Consider the following 15,611-nt stretch of genomic DNA (forward strand, 5'->3'; position numbering starts at 1 on the left):
AAACTCCTAGAATAAGCCTGCCTTAACAATAGTTGTGACTTTATTCGTCACTAGTGTAACATGTACAACAATTGTAACATATAACAAAGTTTAACCAAGAAAACTAAGTAAACTTGACCTGTGAGATTTACAAAGGATGTCGTTAGAGATTTATCAGTAGGTTAGCCTTGGAGATAAGTGCTATTTTCCCGGGGTTCCCATACCTTCCGGTACTTTTCTATCCTTAATTCTTGATACGCTAATGCTTTTTCATATGTACATATAGTGTTTATTTGTTTGATTACCTCCCCTATGTGGGGACATGTTGATTCTTTCCAATACCTTGTAATTACTAGTTTGGTCGACATTAGTATGCTAACTGCCAATGGTTGTAACTTGGTTGGGATTACATCTAGATTGATGAGTAAGAGTGCGTTTTCTGGTGCCAAGTGAATGTGTTTCCCTGCAAGTTTCGTTATTATTTCAGAGGCACTATCCCATAGGGCTCTGACCCTTGGACATTGCCATAAGGTATGTAGGAGAGTTCCTTTACTTCCGCAATTCCTCCAACACAGGGGTGAGGAAGTTGGGAATATTTTATGGATTCTTGATGGTGTGAAGTACCAACGCATGTATGATTTCGCAATGGCTTCTCTATGGTTAGCGCATCTTAGGTGTAAGTTAGCTAGATGGTTTGCTTTCTTCCACTGTTCTTCAGTGAATGATGTCTTTAGATCCTGTTCCCACCGAATCATGTATGGGAGTTTTGTAAAGGTATTTTTCCCCCCTATCATATTATATATGTTTGAGATGCCTTTGTTCATAGGCCTACCTATTTTGTATAATTCTAATAATTTTTTGTTAGCTTTGGTTGTTGGGGTTTTGGCCTGTTGCATAAAGCTTCTAATTCGTAAGAAAGTGTAGAAGTCTTGAGGGGGAATGGTATATTTCCTTTTTAATATCTCGAATGAAGTTATCTCTTTCCCTGACATTATGTCCTGGGAAGGATTGTATTCCTTTATACTTCCAGTTGGTTACGTTTAGGTTTTTAATGACGTATCCCATCAATTCAATTGGAATATGTTGTAGGGGTATTTCCTCTCCAGGATTTGAGAACTGCATAAATTTTTGCCAGGCAAGGTCTGAGGCTTGTATGGTGATAAGATTCGGTTGTGGGGGATGTGCTTGCCACATATAGGATAGTAGTCTATATTTCAAGGGATGGTTGTTTTGGTGAGCCCTCTCTATGTCGCACCAGGATTTCTCTGTGGAGTCTAACCACCAATACTGGGATTGATCTATAATTGAAGCAAGATAGTAATCCTGTAAGTTAGGTATACCCAATCCTCCTACGGTTTTATTTTTGGAAAGTGTACCAAAGGCAACTCTTGGACGTTTATTTTGCCATATGAACTTGTTTAGTTGCGCTCTAGTGGTGCTAAAAAATTTATTTGGAATTGGTATTGGGAGAGTGCGGAAAAGGTATAAATATTTTGGCAATATTAGCATTTTGTATGCTGCTATCCTGCTGAACCATGACAGCAGCATCTTTGAGTAGGTTGTTAGTTCATTGTCTATTGTTTTAATCATGGGAAGAAAATTGTGTGTATAAAGCTTAGAGACCGGGAAGGTTAGATGTGTACCCAGGTATGTGATTTTAGTATCTTGCCAATCTAATTTAAATAATTGCTTAAGGAGCACTAGTTGTGTTTTTGTGACATTCACCGGTAGGACTTGTGACTTTGCGTTATTAACCTTGTAATTAGATATAATTCCAAATTGTCCCATTAATTGAAGGCTGTTATTTAGGGATTTTTCTATGTCTGTAATTGTTAATATTATATCATCCGCAAACAATGCGAGTTTATGCTCCGTGTCTCCAATTGTGATTCCTTTTATATCAGAGTTTGAACGGATGGCTACTGCTAACGGCTCAATCGATAGAATGAAAATTATAGGGGACAGGGGGCAGCCTTGACGCGTTCCATTGGTAAGGGTAAATTCTTGTGACCTTACTCCATTTATGAAAACTGTAGCGGATGGATGGGAATATAAGGCTTTGATTGCCAAGAGAATGTGGCCAACCAGGCCCATGCTCTTTAATACAGAAAATGCATACTCCCAGTTGATTCTGTCGAACGCCTTTTCGGCGTCGACAGTTACGAATGTGGCAGATGTTTTGTGCAGTTCGCAATGATGTAATAGATTAATTACTCTCCTGGTGTTGTCATATGCCTGTCTATTAGGGGTGAATCCTGTTTGGTCGTTTGTTATTAGTTGTGGTAATACATTTTTAAGCCTATTGGAGAGTATCTTGGCATATATTTTAACATCATTATTCAATAACGAAATGGGGCGGAAGTTGGCTGGCTGATCAGGAGTTTTCCCTGGTTTAGGGAGAGTAATAGTGATAGCTTCAAGCATTTCCTTCGGAAATTCTCCTTTGTTGGCTGCTAATGAGAAAACCTTAAGTAGAAAGGGAGTTAGAGTCGTTGCAAATTTCTTGTAAAAGGATGTTGGTAAGCCATCAGGCCCTGGTGACTTGTTGTGTGGGAGGGACTTTATTGTTTTAAGAATTTCTTCTCCTGATAGAGGGGCGTTTAATAGTAGGAGTTGCTGGTCATTGACCTTAGGGAGAGATAATTTTTGTAAAAAAGTATTTATTATTTCTGGAGAGGGCTTTATAGTTGAGTTGTCTCCAGCCAGATTATATAGGTTGGAGTAGTATGTCCTGAAGGCATCTGCTATTCCTCTAGGGGTCAGAATCTTTTCTCCAGAAGTGGGATGGTAAACGTATGGGACTTTAGCTTTTTGAGCCCTTTGTTTGAGACATCTTGCTAGTAGTGCTCCTGCCTTATGATCTTGGGAGTAATGTTTAATCTTTAGTTTTTGCAGTGCCCTTGTGTAGTTATGTAGTAAGAGGTTCTTTAATGGTAACCTTTTCTCATTTAGAGCTGTAATGATATCTGTATTTATGTGCTGTTTGTTCTGTCTTTCTAGAAATTGAATATGTAGACGTGTTGCTGCTATTTCTCTCTCTCTTTCTCTTCTCCTTTTGCTCTCTAATTTTACCCATTCTTCTTTCACAAATAGTTTATGAATGTGCCATACTGAGAAGGGGCTAGCCTCCCCGTTGTCATTTAGTGTCAGAAATTCCTTGATTTTATTTTCCATGGACTGGAAATTGTTATCTAATTGCAATACTGTCATGTCAGCTTTCCATATAAAGTCCCTGTGAGTTGAGAACTCATCAGAGAAGGTGGCTTCAATCGGGGCATGGTCTGACCATTGTATTGTACCGATTGAGGTAGACTGGATTTTATCCAACATCTGTTTATCTACTATTATTAAGTCAATACGGGAGTAGGACTTATGGCGGGGGGAAAAATAAGTGTAATCTCGCTCGGATACGTGTTGCACTCTCCAAGCATCCCACAGGTCATTTTCCCACAACCAGGGGTTTAGTGTGAATTTTCTATGTGTCGTCTTAGATGTTGTGTCCCAGTCTTGGTGTCCTATCGTGTTGAAATCCCCACATAACAACAAAGCTCCTCTTTTGGTTTCCTTTACTTTTTTAAAAAGCTTCCTCAAGAACCCACCTTGTTTGCTGTTTGGGGCATAAAGGTTCACAATTGTATAATCCTCATTGTTTATTGAGCATACTATAATTATATATCGGCTTTGGGGATCGATTATTGTGCTTGATATATTTACTGCAAGTGAATTCTTAAAAGCTACTAATACTCCTCGTTTCTTTGTGTGGAAAGAGGAGTGTACAATATTTGGAAAACTATGGTGTGATAATTTAGGTGGATTTTTGGAGCAAATGTGCGTCTCCTGGGCGCATATGATGTCTCCCTTACTTTTCACTGCTTCTTTCCACAACATAGCCCTTTTGAACGGACTATTAAGTCCCTTCGTATTTAATGATACTATTTTAACCCCCATCGCTAGTAAAGTTGGGTTCTCCAGGAATGGCAAGATACAATATAACTCTAGGCAGGGTTGTGCAAATACTCCTACTGAAATTTGATGAAAACATTTTTAGTACTCTCAGGTCACATAGAACAAAGGAAATTAACCAGCTATGAATATACATGAAAACAAGCATCACATATAAGTAATATAAACGTAATGGTACTAAATCTGAGTTAATTAGTACTTATCCGGGGTGTAATACAATTCCGTGGATGCGTGAGAGTGTCCTCCACACTACGACCGCCACAGCGACTAAGATATTCAGGAGGGATTAGGCTTATGTGGGTTGCGCCACTCCGGCTCCATTCTTTTCAGGTGTCTTGGGTTTGCTCTAGCTGATTGAATTTCTTCTTTTGGAACTCCCCAAGTGTCCAAAAACTCAAAGCCTTCTTCCAGGGTTTTGATGGGAATTATAGAGTTCTGCTGTTTTAAGAGAAGCTTGGTGGGGAAGCCCCAGCGATAAGCAATTTCGTGCTTCCTTAACAGAGATGTTACTGGGATAAAGTCTCTCCTGGCTTGTAGTGTTGCAGCTGACAAATCCACAAATAGCTGAATAGTTTCATATGGCGCAGGTAAGGATTTTAACTTCCTCGATTGTGTCAGCAGCTGCTCTTTCACATGATAAAAGGTGAAGCGTGCTAGGACATCTCTTGGGATAGTCTCTGTCAGGTTGCTGGGCTTAGGGACCCTATGAACCCGGTCAATGCATAGTTCGTATTCCGCCAGGTCAGGTAAGATAGTCTTTGTCATCTTCTGTACATATGCTTTAAGGTGTATATTGGGGACCGTTTCCAGAATACCTCTTATTTTTAGGTTGTTACGGCGGTCTCTATCCTCTGAGTCTGTCAATTTGGCTTGTATTGCTGTTATAGTCTCATCCATTGCATTATGAGAGTCAGCCAGATCGCTGAACGAATTGGCGTAATCCGCCATTTTGTTTTCTACATGGGACACCCTGTCACCAATATCATCTATCTCGGCTTGCAGGGGTTTGATCAGTGAGGATATATCTTTTTGTAAAGAGGATCTCAAAGCTTCTAGCATTGCTTTAAGCATGTGCTCAGACACATTTTTTTCTGAGGCCTGAAAAGAGGCAAAGCTATCTGCTTCTTCCTGCTGTTGTGCAGAAATAAATAGACGTTCTCCTACCTCTGTGTTGCAAGCGGTGTCTTGTCTTTTTGATTTCTGCTTTTCAGGACTATTTGTTTCTGACCTTGTACCACCAGACCCGTTAGAGGCTGAAGACTCTGAGGCCTCAGGACTGCTCTGCATCTGTAGCCTTAACGGAGGCATGCTGTATTCATCCTCTGTAGCTGCAGGGGACGATCCATGTGGAGATTGTCGGGAGCCTGTACTCCATCTCCCCGGTATTTCAAATGTTGGTGGAGCTTCCCTGTTCTCAGTGGTAAGCCTCTGGTTTATGCGGCCGCTCTGTTGTGGTGTTGCGGCCGCATGTTTAGTTTGCCCGCGAACTCCGGCGGCAGCGCCATCTTTATTCCGCCCGGGCTCTGCGCAGAAAAAGTGCCGTATCAGCTTCTCCGAGGTATTTTTTGTCCCTCTTTTCCTCCCTTGCTGTCCCCCTGCTATTACCGGGAGTTTGCTAGGCATTTTTCCTCCTTTATGCTGGGTCAGATTGCCTCTTTAGCGGTCCGTGTGCCGGAGCTCGACTCTCACGCGGCCATCTTACTCTGCGGCCAAGCCACGCCCCCCCACCCAGCAGCTTTTGATCAGGAGCATGCATATCTGATAGTAAACCTTCTCGATAACATCTGCCCACCCTCTCCTCTACACCATCTAGATATGGATTCCCATTGCATCCAACAAAATGAAGACAGCCAGAGGGACAATGTAACACCTGCTGATAGATATTAAGTGTAAATTAGAGAATAGTTTATTTTAGTTTAGTCCAGAGCTAGATAAAAGTTTTTATACATTACATTTGCACTTTAAGAGTGGAGCTGTTTGTCACAAATTTCTTGAAATAAACAGGTACATTTAATAATCTTGGGGCAGAAGGAGGGTGCACAGCCTCTGTTACACTTATTGGGGTGTACAAGCCGTGACTTAGTTTCAATTCCTGGTGCAGATCTGGGTATTGCAAATATTCTCCTCTTAAAGCTGATGCCTCTTGATACATATATATGTCCGGCGTGACACAACATCAATCTGCCACATTGCGAACTAATTAACCTACAAGTGTACACATTTTACACAGTAAAAGAAGTCTAACTTTAGTAGGGTGACCTTTTAGTGGATAATTCTATGTTATCTGTGTTATATTATTCATTGGTATGTTTAATATTTACAATGTTAAAGGTTTTAACTCATTTACACTTTTAGGAATAAGGTTTTTTTCTACTTTTTCCATCTTCAAATTCACTACTTTTTTATTTTTCCACTGATAAGGATAATGATAGTTTGTTTTATGCCACAAGAATAGATTTTACAATGGCTTAGTTTGCAGGATTAAAAAAAATAACATAATGAGGGAAGAATGGAATAAAAAAGCTCTACTGCCATTATTTTATTAGGGTATTTGGGTATTTTACCCAATATATAATAGTAATGAGGGAAATAATAAGTTATTTGGTGCTTTTTTTAATTACTTATATATATTTTTTTAATTTTGTAAAAATGCATTTAACTTTGTTAATGTCCCATGTGATATATATCACTTACATGTGATATTTTTTTATAGTACACTACACAACAATGTATTATAACTGTTACACACTAATAAGCTTCATAAGTTGACTGACTCAGTGACCCTGCTCAGGCAGTTGTCATCTCAACCCCACTGCACCCCACAGCCACACTGCAGGGGGCTTGGGGGGACAGAGAGAGAACCTTGAAAAAGGTGTTAATTACCTACTAATCAGGATGAGCATGAAATGGTTAAATATTTGTATCTAAGAAAGAAAGTAATGAAAAATGTGTAATTTATTGTAAATATTTCTTGTGTATTAAAATATCAAAAGATGATAAATTAAAACATAAGACAATAAAATATGATGGATTGCAGATTTTACATTTCTGAACTGACGAGCTTTTCTGTCCTAATTAGTGAAAACAACAAGAGGCAATATAGCAAGAAGTATTAATCTAATTGTAGATCAATTGATCTGTTTGAATCTTTCAACACATATATTATTCAAAAACATATTCATACCAAAATGTTTAAAATCACAGACATAATTAGGAATGAAAAGCACACAGTGAAAAAGGTGCTGTTCATGGAATACAAATTGAACATGATGTATGATAATTTATGTTTCCTGAGAGTGAGGAAAAGTGTTGTGTGATGATTCATTGCTGTAAAATTAGCAGCAGAACTCAAAATAAACAATCTACTATATATCTATGAGTATAGGCTGAGAAACATAATTTTGTCACTAAATAAAATGGGAAAACTTATTGACTTAAGTGCAAGCATAAGGTGGGAAATACATGGGTCACAGCTACGCCTCTCTAATGAAATGCTAAGCAGCCTCCCCTACTATTAAAATGTCCAGCAGCCTCCCGTCACTAACAAAATGAAATTCCCAGTAGCCTTCCCGCTTTTGAAATGACCAGTAGCCTTCCCCACTAATGAAATGTCCATCAGTAGCCCCTTATTACACGAAAAAACTAATTTAGTATTTACCTCTGGCTCAGGGTCCGTGTCCAGGAAAAAGGGCCAAGCTGCTCAATTGACTGTTGATCAGCCAATCAAGCGGCTTGCAGCCCCTTAGCAGCCACAGGTATGTCCTCTGCAGGCATGCCTGTAATTGGCCAGGTTGGAAATGTAGCGCTGCACTGTTTATAGAGGATTATACAGCAATACTTGGAATGATCAGAAAGGAATATTAGCATAACTGGGTTTAAACACCCATATCTCTTTTAACATTTTTTGTTAATTTTTTAAAATAATTTTCTCTTTAAAATAATAATATAACATAAAAAGTACTTCCCCTAGCCTATTTTAGGCAAGACAACTGCCACCATTTTCAGCACTCTAGACCTTACTACCCACATTATAATGCCATTTTTCGCTGTCAAAATCCCGATCAAATTTCGACCAACCCACTAATCTAAAAGTTTAGAATATAATACACCTTTATCTTTTACCAAGGCTGGCACCTATTAAGACTGTCAATGATTGCTCAAACTCAAAACTAAAACCCAGCCACATCACGTTTAACATCATATTTATGATGCGTTTGTAAACACAAATGTTAACAGTATTATAATTAGGCAAATCACCTCTCCTCAGCTTTTGTAATGTGTTTCAAAATGTGTGACCGCACCCTTAACACCATGTGTGACCATAGCCTCATATGTCGTCATCATCCTGTGGTATGACTAGAGTGTTTAAAAATGCAGGACAAAGCCTCAAATCCAAAATTTACAGTAGTATCCACACCTACATATCACCCTCACATGGCTTATGTCAATGTGGATTTGAGACAAAAAGTCTCAAAAAGAAGCCAAGATTTGCACCTGCAAGGAAAGGCAAAACTAAATGTATCACAAGAAAAAAAAAATAATCATACATAAGGTACAAAAAAACATACAAATGTCTCAATTATACACCAAATTAAAAAGAAAAAACTGATACATGTCCCCATTAATGTTGTTTTGTCAACAAAACCATCCAAAAGCCTGAAGTGTCAACACTTGGTGTCATTTAACCACCAAAAGTGGCACCGTTTATAAAACAAAATTAGGAAAGCTGATTCCTGCCTAAGTTCCAACTCTGTATGATGAAGTAGCAAAATTAATAATGAATGAATATCTGCATAATCACACTGACCAAAAGAATAAAGGGGAAGTGTAATTTGACTGTATAGTGTATGCCATAATAACAAAGCCCACAAGAAAACTATGTTTTCATAAGTTTCACTGCAACTAGAAATTTTTGCTACCATTCGTATACATTTCCAGGAATATTAGAGCGTTCCAATTTGTTTTGCAAAAACAAACCCTGTACATTTCTCTGTAATTTGCAAAAGTATGGTTTTTGAAACTACGTTAGCAGTAAACATTCAGAATTTGCCTTTATATGACACTTTGTAAAAGCCAAGTTTTTCAGCACAACTTTTTGTAATGCAAAATCCCACCACTCGGAGTACAAAAAAACTTTGTACTCACCTTTCCAATGCCCTCCACACCCGCAGGTCCTCTTGCTGATCCCTGCCCGCTGGTAGCACCAGGTCCGAGCGAGCTAACGGGGCATAGACTATGATGTCGGCAAGTGGCAGAGTTATTATTTTTATATGCTAGGCAGGGGGCTGGTTTGCTATATATAGGGGACTGGCTGGCAATATATACAGGACCTGGCTAGCTATATACAGTGACTTGCTGGTTATATACAGTAGCTGACTGGCTGTAAAATTACTATAAATCAAATGGATAACTGCAGAAAATTAAAGCGTATGTTAATAAATACCAGAAGTATCGCAAGCAAAATGGGTGAGCTTGAGGCTCTGGCATTAGAGGAACAGTTACTGTAGATGTTGTTGGTGTACCGGAGACATGGCCAGATGCAGCACATGATTGGGGTGTTAATATTATATGTCTGTATGTCAGAAGAGACTTAAAAGCGATTGTGAATAAGACAGTGGTCAATGAAGAGTATAAGGAGGCTTAAACTCTGTGGGTTGAGATTTAAAGCAGGGAGAGTTTTGAGAAAATATTTTTTTGTGTAATTCATAGACCCACCCAATATCCCTGAGGAAATAGAGTGTCACCTATATAAACAGATGGAGCGGGCTGCACAGGAGGGGACCGTAGTGATAATGGGAGACTTTAACTTTCCAAATATAAATTGGGGTCAGGGCTCTTCTTTTTTTTAATATTATTTTTGTTTTAAATAATACAGTGTCAATAAAACATACAAACCTGTTCTGGTTTCCAACAACAATGGAGCATTGGGTTCTTATCAGACATATGGTATTATACAGTTTAATTAAGTTGTTTAGGAGTTTGTTCTGGAAGTCCAGATACATTTTCTCAATAGTTGTTTGATGTTTAACCTGAATCAGATGGGCTTTTCCTCTCATACAGTATATCTCTCAGGGCTTGTGAGGGTTGGTGTAGCTCTTACATCATTGTATTTGCCCTGCTTTTTTCTGAGCAATACATTTAATTGAAAGGTAGGTTCCAGAAAATAAAGAAAAAAGGAACAAACATAACAAGTACTGTATTAAGGGTAAAGCCTGCATCAGGGGAAGGGAGTTGTACGTGGACTGGTGGCAGATGGACATCCTTTTAGGTCATATTTGGGTTGTCTATGGCGTAATTCTGAGTATATCCACAGATAAAGCTATTGGTGGTAGAAAGCACTTGTCATCAAGATGTCCCAAGATTTGGTAAATAGGGACACGCATGAAAACTGGTAGGCCAGAATTTTTTCATATGCACATGTTGGGGCACATTTACTTAGCCGTTCTGTGCGATCCCCGAAAGTGGATTGTCCAAACAGAATGCACATCTGCAGCAATTCACGAAGATTGCGCACCCGATTTCCTGCATGTGTCGCTCCCCCCCTCAGGTCCGCCGGAGTTCACCTTCTTTTTCCTGGTATATGTAAGTGCATTATCTTGCGACATAAATTTTAAATCCTGTGCTGAGTCCAAATCAGTCAGATTTCTGTCGCATGAAAGCCAGTGCGGCTGCGCCACAGTCCGAACGCATGTGACACAATCCCCAGTGAAATACCTGTCACAGTGGCGCAAATCGCCAAAATTATGGAAATCCGATGAAAGTGCAATCTGTGGACCCTTAGTAAATAAGCCCTGTTTTGTTTACCTGTGCTATAACTTCATTACAATTTTGAGCTTCTACTGATTTCCAATGTCTCATTATAGCGAGTTTTGTGGCCATAAAAATGTGTCCAATTATAGTTCTGTTCTCAGCTGGAACGGAGTCCATATTAATCATAAGGAGAGCTTAGGCTGGCAACTTGGGAACTTCTTTTTTGGCTAATCTGTTAATAATGTTTTATGAGGCTGACCACAGCGGTTGTATGCGATCACAGCTCCGTATTGTGTGGAGTAAATCTCCTTTGTTTTTGCAGTTTCGCTAGCATGCTGAGGAGGAGTTAGGGTAGATCTTGTGTAGCAAGGAGGTGTGTTGTAGAAGAAGAAGATTCCTTTTATTCAAAAATATCAGGATGTCATTGCTAATGAATGGAGCTTAATGAATTTAGCTTTATATATTATATATTCCGAGTGGAATGCCTGCTTTTCTGTGTACATAGGTGAATTCTAGTTCACTGTTGTTATTCTTATATCTTTCAAGTTCTGTAGATGGTATGTAGTATTTTGGCTCTCTATGAAGGAGAGGGTTATTTTTTCCAGGGGTATTTGTTCTGTCCGGCCCAGTCTGCTGTGTGAATGGGGATAAGGTTTGATCTGGGGAGGTTCGTTTTCCAACATTTGGCGATCATACGGTTTAGTAAGGGGTTGTTGTTATTGTAGGATTTTAATTTTTTTATGTACCCAAGCTTTATTCTTATTGTCTAACCACCAATGCTTCATATGATCTAAATTATTGGCTATATTGGAGTCTCTTACGTCTGCGAGACTGCTTTGTCACTGCTTTACCTCTGCCAATGGATCTATAGAAAGGAGTAAAAATATTCTAGAGAGGGGGCATCCCTGGCGTGTACCGTTTGTTATATTCAATTGTTGTCATAGTGTATAGGCCTGATAGTCAAAAGTGGGTTAATGTGGAAAAGGCAAAGCGCCAATTAACTTGTTTAGTTCACAATGTTAGATGGAGATTAACCTTCTAGAGTTGTCCGGTGCTTGTCAGTTTGGGGTGAATCCTGCTTAATCATTTTTAATTAGATAGGGAAGAATAGTTTGTAGTCTATTTGCTAGTAGTTTGGCATAAATTTTTATATCCCTGTTAAGGAGTGATATAGATCAAAATTTTGCTGGGGTGATAAACGTGGGTCATTCGCCCACACTGCCCCTTAATGCAGTTAGAGCATACTATTATACTTGCATTGATAGGCCATTCAGTCTGTGTCAAAACTTTTTGTGATTTAGCTATCTGCTTAACCAGTCATACGTATCCGCATTTGTATTTGTACATTTTGTGCCTGCTTTATTATGATTTGGGGGTAGTGTGGAGGGATACTATTGGTTACATCATAACTAGAGATGAGCGAACATGCTCGTCCGAGCTTGATGCTCGTTCGAGCATTAGCGTACTCGAAACTGCTCGTTGCTCGGACGAATACTTCGCCCGCTCGAGAAAATGGCAGCTCCCGCCGTTTTGCTTTTTGGCGGCCAGAAACAGAGCCAATCACAAGCCAGGAGACTCTGCACTCCACCCAGCATGACGTGGTACCCTTACACGTCGATAGCAGTGGTTGGCTGGCCAGATCAGGTGACCCTGGGATAGACTAGCCGCTGCCCGTGCTGCTCGGATCATTCTGTGTCTGGATGCCGCTAGGGAGAGAGCTGCTGCTGGTCAGGGAAAGCGTTAGGGTGTTCTATTAGCTTACTGTTAGGCAGGAGTGATTCTCCAAGAACCCAACAGCCCTTCTTAGGGCTACAATAACGTTCTACTTTTTTTTTTTTTTATTTGCATCTAGTACCATTTTGTGAGGAATTAGCAGGGGGACTTGCTACCGTTGTGTTTAGCTCTTAGTGGCACACATATCCACCTCAAACACCAAAGTGGGAAAATTTAGTAGGGGTTGGATTTCAATTAGGCACAGTCTGCCATTTTTCCTTTTTTATTTTACGTTTATTTTGTTTAATAACTCAGTGTCATCTCATCTGGCATAGTAGTGTGCTTTCATACTTGGCTAGAAAATAGCCATAGGAGAATCCAAACGGCTTACGCCTACAGTAGCGTTATATATTTGATTTCTGGTTGATCTGCTGGTGGCTGTACTTGCTGCAGTGCATCTACTAGCCAATTGTGAGCAATTTGTAGTGAGACTTGCGACCGCTGTGTTTTGCGCTTAGTGACGCACATATCCATTGCAAAGACCGAAGTGGGAAAATTTAGTAGGGGTTGGATTTCAATTAGGCACAGTCTGCCATTTGTCCTTTTTTATTTTACGTTTATTTTGTTTAATAACTCAGCGTCATCTCATCTGGCATAGTAGTGTGCTTTCATACTTGGCTAGAAAATAGCCATAGGAGAATCCAAACGGCTTACGCCTACAGTAGCGTTATATATTTGATTTCTGGTTGATCTGCTGGTGGCTGTACTTGCTGCAGTGCATCTACTAGCCAATTGTCAGCAATTTGTAGTGAGACTTGCGACCGCTGTGTTTTGCGCTTAGTGACGCACATATCCATTGCAAAGACCGAAGTGGGAAAATTTAGTAGGGGTTGGATTTCAATTAGGCACAGTCTGCCATTTGTCCTTTTTTATTTTACGTTTATTTTGTTTAATATCTCAGCGTCATCTCATCTGGCATAGTAGTGTGCTTTCATACTTGGCTAGAAAATAGCCATAGGAGAATCCAAACGGCTTACGCCTACAGTAGCGTTATATATTTGATTTCTGGTTGATCTGCTGGTGGCTGTACTTGCTGCAGTGCATCTACTAGCCAATTGTCAGCAATTTGTAGTGAGACTTGCGACCGCTGTGTTTTGCGCTTAGTGACGCACATATCCATTGCAAAGACCGAAGTGGGAAAATTTAGTAGGGGTTGGATTTCAATTAGGCACAGTCTGCCATTTGTCCTTTTTTATTTTACGTTTATTTTGTTTAATAACTCGGTGTCATCTCATCTGGCATAGTAGTGTGCTTTCATACTTGGCTAGAAAATAGCCATAGCAATAGGATAGCATTGTTTGGTTTTAAAAACTCAAAAACACAAAAAAAAAAAAAAAACACAAAAAAAAGTAAAAAAAAAATTAAAGCTATAACTCTCATTTTAAAAATGTTTAACCCGAGGGCTAGGGGTAGAGGACGAGGGCGGGGACGTGGGCGTCCAACTACTGCAGGGGTCAGAGGCCGTGGTCCTGGCCGGGGTGAGACACCACCTGCTTATGAGGGAGCAGGGGAACGCCGCAGAGCTACACTCCCTAGGTTCATGTCTGAAGTTACTGGGACTCGTGGTAGAGCACTGTTGAGGCCAGAACAGTGCGAACAGGTGATGTCGTGGATTGCTGACAATGCTTCGAGCAATTTGTCCACCAGTCAGTCTTCCACGCAGTCCACCCATGTCACCGAAATCGCCACTCCTCCAGCTCCTGCACCTCAGCCTCCTCCCCCCCAGTCTGCCCCCTCCCAGGAAAATTTGGCATTTGAACCGGCATACTCTGAGGAACTGTTTTCTGGACCCTTCCCACAGTCACAAACCACTTGTCCGGTTGCTGATGAGCAATTTTCCGATGCCCAGGTTTTCCACCAGTCACAGTCTGTGGGTGATGATGACCTTCTTGACGTAGTGGAAGTGTGTAAAGAGGTGTCCGACGATGAGGAGACACGGTTGTCAGACAGTGGGGAAGTTGTTGTCAGGGCAGGAAGTCCAAGGGGGGAGCAGACTGAGGGATCGGAGGATGATGAGGTGACAGACCCAAGCTGGGTTGAGAGGCCGGGTGAACACAGTGCTTCTGAGACGGAGGAGAGTCCTCGACCAGAACAGGTTGGAAGAGGCAGTGGTGGGGCCAGACAGAGAGGCAGGGCCAGAGCTGGTGCATCAGCGCCAAATGTGTCAACTAGTGAAGCTCCCGTGGCGAGGGCTCTTGCGGCGAGGGCTAGATCTTCAGAAGTCTGGAGGTTCTTTAAGGAAACACCGGATGACCGACGGACTGTGGTGTGCAACATTTGCCAAACCAGGCTCAGCAGGGGTTCCACCACTACTAGCTTAACTACCACCAGTATGCGCAGGCATATGAATGCTAAACACCCCACTCAGTGGCAACAAGCCCGTTCACCTCCGGCCGTGCACACCACTGCTCCTTCCCCTGTGTCAGCTGATAGTCAGCCCCCTGCCCAGGACCCTGCCACAAAAACCCCATCGTCGCCTCCACGATCCTCCACAGCATCCACCAGCGTTCAGCTCTCCATACCCCAGACGCTGGAGCGGAAACGCAAATATAGTGCAACCCACCCGCACGCCCAAGCCCTTAATGTGCACGTCTCCAGATTGCTTAGCCTGGAGATGCTGCCCTATAGGCTAGTAGAGACCGAGGCCTTTCGCAACCTCATGGCGGCGGCCGCCCCTCGGTATTCGGTCCCCAGCCGCCACTACTTTTCCCGATGTGCCGTCCCAGCCCTGCACCAGCACGTGTCAGACAACATCACCCGTGCCCTGACCAACGCCGTTTCTGACAAGGTCCACCTGACCACGGACACGTGGACGAGTGCTGCCGGGCAGGGCCACTATATATCGCTGACGGCACATTGGGTTAACTTGGTGGAGGCTGGGACCGAGTCTGACCCTGGGGCTGGTCATATACTGCCGACGCCGAGGATTGCGGGGCCTACCTCGGTCCAGGTGTTTCAGGCCTACTATGCCTCCTCCTCCTCCCACCCCTCCTCCACCTCCTCCTCCGAACTACCATCCGTGGGCACGGCGCCATCAGTCGGTAGCTCTAGGCACAGCAGCAGTGCCGTTGCTAAGCGACAGCAGGCGGTGCTCAAACTGCTGAGCCTAGGCGATAAAAGGCACACCGCCCAAGAGCTATTACAGG

The sequence above is a fragment of the Engystomops pustulosus genome, chromosome 6 (assembly GCF_040894005.1).
Source record: "Engystomops pustulosus chromosome 6, aEngPut4.maternal, whole genome shotgun sequence".
In the NCBI taxonomy this organism is placed as follows: Eukaryota; Metazoa; Chordata; class Amphibia; order Anura; family Leptodactylidae; genus Engystomops; species Engystomops pustulosus.